The sequence below is a fragment of the Toxorhynchites rutilus genome, chromosome 3, assembly GCF_029784135.1.
Source record: "Toxorhynchites rutilus septentrionalis strain SRP chromosome 3, ASM2978413v1, whole genome shotgun sequence".
Classification (NCBI taxonomy): Eukaryota; Metazoa; Arthropoda; class Insecta; order Diptera; family Culicidae; genus Toxorhynchites; species Toxorhynchites rutilus.
The window spans coordinates 87,335,038-87,340,540 of NC_073746.1; positions in this window are offsets into that span (position 1 = coordinate 87,335,038).

A 5,503-nucleotide genomic window follows, 5' to 3' on the forward strand; every position below is an offset into this window, starting at 1 on the left:
CGCACTTCCATCGTGATGGATCGTCGCTGATCGACTCTATCATCACGAATGATCTTGATAATGTGCTAGTTCTCAATCAAGTGTCTGCTCCCGGTCTTTCTAAGCATGACTTGATATTTTGCTCCATTGACATCGATACGCGCCCACTGTCTGTCTTGAAGACATATAGAGATTACACGAGCTTCGATCCAATGATTTTGCGTGAAACGGTGCACCAAACTCCATGGGAGAACTTTTTTAACTCTTCTGATATCGATAGTGCTACTCAGTTTTCCATCACGAATATCACGGAAGTTCATGACTAACTATTCCTGTTCGGACTGTCAGACAACGTACACGATATAATGCATGGTTCAATGATATTATTCGCAGGGGAATTGTAGAGAGAGATCTGGAAGGTCTCGCAGTCTCAACATAAACATGCGAAAAGAAATGTGTTCAAGAGGCTGAGGAACAGAGTCACGACACTCATTCGGCGAGCAAAGCAGGATAGGCTGAACCAGTACTTTAGATCATCTACTTCGTCGGGAGATATTTGGAGAAAGCTAAGAGGCTTAGGCATCGGAGGAAAGAATAAATCACAGGAGACTTGCGCGTATGATCCGGATGAAGTTAGTAATGTTTTTGTTAGTCATTTCACCAGAGATGATGGCACCGATGTGCAACCTTGAACGACCTTCGACGCTTGGAGAAGGTTTTTCGTTTCAGAAAGTGCATGAATATGAAGTTGTTAATGCTATTTTCGAAATCAAATCAAATTCGTCTGGGTCTGACGGCATCTCAACTAAGTTTTTGAAAATTATCACGCCACTCGTAATCAATCAAATCACCTACTTGTTCAACAGAGTCATTGAAACGTCATCGTTCCCTACACAGTGGAAGAATGCAAAAGTGATTCCCTTGCAGAAAAAGAAAAATTTAAGTTTCATTGATAATCTGAGACCAATAAGCCTACTTTGTGGCTTACACAGATCACTTCATACTTGGATCGACACAACTTACTTTCAGAGCAGCAAGCGGGTTTCAGAAGACATCAAGGTGTGAAAAGGGGGGTCTCCGTAGCCACATTGGTTGCGCGTTCGCTTAGTAAGCGATCGATCGTGAGTTCAAAACTCAGGGCCCTCATTGACCATCTTTGTGTTGTTACAGAATAGCTACGTCCACGCAACAATCATCATCGATGGAGATCGATCCACGGTCGAAACAAGATCGATTCATCCATACAACTGCTCTGCTCAGCAAGACACATCGGGCTGCTGTTCTATAAATAACTCAACAATGATCATATCCAACTGTCTCCGCTGTCCGGTGGTCTAACTGGATAATGGAAGAACAGAAAGAATACTCCTACGCCTACTGTGTAAATGTACTGTGTAAATGTACCATATGTAATGGTATAGAAGGAATACTGGCGAATGGCAACTGTGTAATGTGCTATAATTATAGATATGATAACCATGTGACATGTACACGATTAAAATTCGGCTCTGTTACAGCTAAAATACTAATGAGCCTAAAATAAATAAATGGGATAAAAAAAAAAGGTGTGAAAACAGCTCTGGTAAGAGTCTATGATGACATTGCAATTGCAGTAGACAAGAAGCAGAATGCTGTCCTAGTTTTTCTTGATTTCTCGAAAGCATTCGATACCATCTCTCATCGACGTTTATGTATGAAGCTTCGCACTAAATTTTGTTTTTACCAGAATGCTATTTCGCTGATACAATCATACCTTACAGATAGAACTCAAACTGTCTATTGTGGAGATGCTCATTCACATAGCCTGCGGGTCACCTCTGGCGTGCCACAGGGGTCTGTACTTGGACCCTTATTGTTCTCGATCTATATTGATGACCTCCCCAATGTGCTCAGATATTGCCGTGTGCAAATGTTTGCCGATAACGTTCAATTATTCTGTATACAGCCTAGCATGTCAGCTGAGCAATTAATACTCTGTATTAACCGTGATCTAGAACAAGTAATTCATTGGGAAAGAGAGAACACACTTCAAGTAAATCCTACGAAGACGAAAGTTTTGATGTTCGGAAATATTTGTTTCCTCGACGGATTACCAAGAGTGAATATTGAGGGAACTGACTTGGACTTCAGTAATCATGCAAATAATCTTGGTGTCATCTTCCAGAGCAACCTTGGATGGGAAAAAACTGTTTCGTTGCAGTGTGGCAAAATTTATTCTTGCCTTCGTAATCTGAGAACATCGACTGGTGATTTTCCGCAAAACATCAAAATGAAGCTATTTAAAAGGTTATACTGCCGCATTTTATATATGGAGATGTAATACACTTTAACATGAGTTTTGCGATGAGATCAAAGCTAGAAGTGGCATTGAACGATTGAAACATATTCCAACCAAACATGAAAATTGAAAATTTTCGGAAAATTCTGAAGGAAAATGGAAAAATTCGAAAAATTCAATTCGCATGTGTTCTACAATTAAATATTGACAAGCGTTGTTAGTTCATTTGATGTTTGCGATAACGTAATAGATCTTCGTTCGAATGTGGAAATGGATTTTAATGTGATAAAACGCACTCCTCTATCGTCTTCTATCTCTATAAATAAAAATGGATCGTCGAATGAGTCGATAAGAGCAAAACTCGAGGAAGAAATTGTTCGATATACGGCTGTCTTCATTCTGTCATATTTTCCGTATCAAACATTTATTCCATGTGTCAGAGAAATATGTTATTTGCAAGTAGATGAAAAATCTTGCACGAGAATTGTGTCTGAAAATAATCTGATATTATAATGTCGAGTTTTGGTAGTAGTACTGAAATTTTATAGTAAAAATAATTTGAAAGGGTAGATTAGAAGATCAATCAATGAACAATTCTGTGATTGGACCCATGAAAGTACGCTTAGTAAGAAAATTTAGAGCGGGATGAAGTTCGACGGGTCAGCTAGTCAACTAAATAATTGTGTTGCATCACATCCCTCTGCCTCCAAATTTCTGTTATCGTAATCCAGGCAGCATGAAGGACTTATATAGATAAAATACGATTTTTTTATATGTTGGGGATGCCACTCAATGTACGATCATTTCAAAAACACTGGAAAAGATGCTTACGTTTCCCAGCGTTCCTGAACTATCATAATAAATAATTTATCATTTTTGTTATTGTTCATTATTCATGTTTTGCTTTTTGAATTATTCCCGGGTCTATTGGTTTGCAAAAAAAAACTAAACTAAAAACCAAACCAAACATAAAAGTTCAAGGGTTGTGTCCAAAACACAAACGCATTTTTGACGTAGCCTTACGTTACGATATTTTTTGCATGTGGATTTTGGATATCCTTGAGAGAGATACGCCGCACTCGCAGTCAATCACTCGCAGTAACGGACTTGACGCTAAATGCTTCAACCAATTCGTGACAAACTCTTTGATGGGAGTTCTCTCGAGAGCGAGAGCTCCTGGATCTTGCTTGTATCGTAAGTGGTGATCATGATGATGATAAGTTGAATTGTAGAGGCTTTAGAATCGGAGTTACGTTGCTCGGTTTTGTAATGCTTGTTAGGGTCTGCTCAAATGTATGAGAATCATATCCTTTGTTAGGGAAAGACTGCTTAAATTGTTAGGGAGTGTCTAAATCATAACATACAATAATCTCGGAAGTCCTCCAATAAATGACTGAGCTATAAGCAGGAAAAATTGAACGCTTTTCGTGACGCGACCAATATTTAGATTTTTAATTTTGACTACTTTTCAAAAAACGTCCCGAAATACGTAATCCACGGACGGATCTTACCATTTAACCTCTGCCTGCTGACTTATACATATTACGAAAGCGCATGCGGCTTGCTTGTGTTTTTTCGGTGCCTGATTTTGTAGTTCAAGTTAGGGGAACGCCTTCTGATACGGACAAATGACTGGTACATTAAAAAATCTCATTTACACGCTTTTTAAACAAATTGACTATCAAGAGATGTACAATTTCCTATATTACAATAAATTTTTAGGAATCGTCAAAATCGATTAGGGTTTTCCGAAAATCTCTTAAATTCGTCAATGAATTACTGAGCAATAAGCGCTTAATTTGTTACTCGACCGATTGTTAGATTTTCTATTTGTATTCCATGTATTCCATTCTAAGGCAACACTGAAACACTGAATTTTCGAATAATCAAGTAGCTTTTCATTATATCTTAACGAAATTACATCTTGAACGCTCCCAAAAAATCGGCAACAGAATGGTAACAGAAAATGGCTTTGCTGCGGCGGCAAATTTGACTTTGTGGTGGTGGTAAAGACGATAACAACTGTTACAGAACAAATTTTCACGTTCATTTTCCAACACAGTTCTAACAGAAAACATAAATAAATCAATACGTTTTCTATAATTTAAGATATTACGTTAAGAATACATTAAACTTCATAAAATAACTCTTCAGTGAAGTTTTCCGTGGTTTTATGGAACAGCTAAAGATGGCCGATTCATGATTCATTCCTGTTCTCGCGAAACCAATACACAATCTGGAATTTGTATTCTTATTTACAATGCACATAATGTATATCATCTTCTTCTACACACTGCAGCAACAGACGATTGTACCACCAATGCATTAAATCAAAAATTACAGAGAGTTGTGGCCAAGGTACGATCCAACTGTTGACGTATGAATACAAAGTTGTTTAATCAGTTCGCTTGATATAATTTCGGATATTAGTTCAGAGCCAGAGTAAATTTAAGAAATAATTTTTCAGTAGAAATTTTTGTAGTCACTTGGGACGCATCAGAAGCCGAAACAAACGGTGGAAAGGCTTATGAAATCGTCGGGACGTGTAAGGACGATTTAAATGAGATTCCGGTAGGCGATCTCACTGATAAAAAAATATAGATCACGATTATATTCCACTGAATGATAACATCCCTGCTCTCAATGTCATTGTTTTTTTTTCGCAGCGCATTTGCAGATTTGGAAAATAATCAATTTTTCGAGAAACCAGAGTTCGCAAGCGTGACATGTGCGAAACAGACCCAAATAAGTTGAACCAAGCAAAAAACGTATACTTTTCAGAAAAACGTTCCCTTTTTTTATACATCTTCTATTGGGTTCCTGGTTATTCCGAAATTCGGAAACAGCCGCCGACAAGCCGGCAGGCAAAAGAATACACTGTGTATGTCGCAGTCACGTATCTGTTATCCCACTTTGATATAACGTGACATGTTGCATCATTATCGCTAACTTACTTGCACTTTTTATAGCACAACTGAAAAAGTAAAAATTGCTTATGCTTCTTACAGCACAACTGAAGAAGCAAAAATTGCTTATGCCATTCGAACAATCAGAGCGCATATTCTCATTCAGATAATACTTGATAATTTCCAGTTGTTCAGTAGTTAGTTTCAAAGAACGTATAATTTTCTGTAATTTAATAAATGCCTAGATTTTTTTTTTATTTTTTGTTGCAAATATCTCTGCGATCTATCGAGAAATGGAGATTCTCAGGTCGGAATATTTCCTCTCTCCTCTCTCATTGCT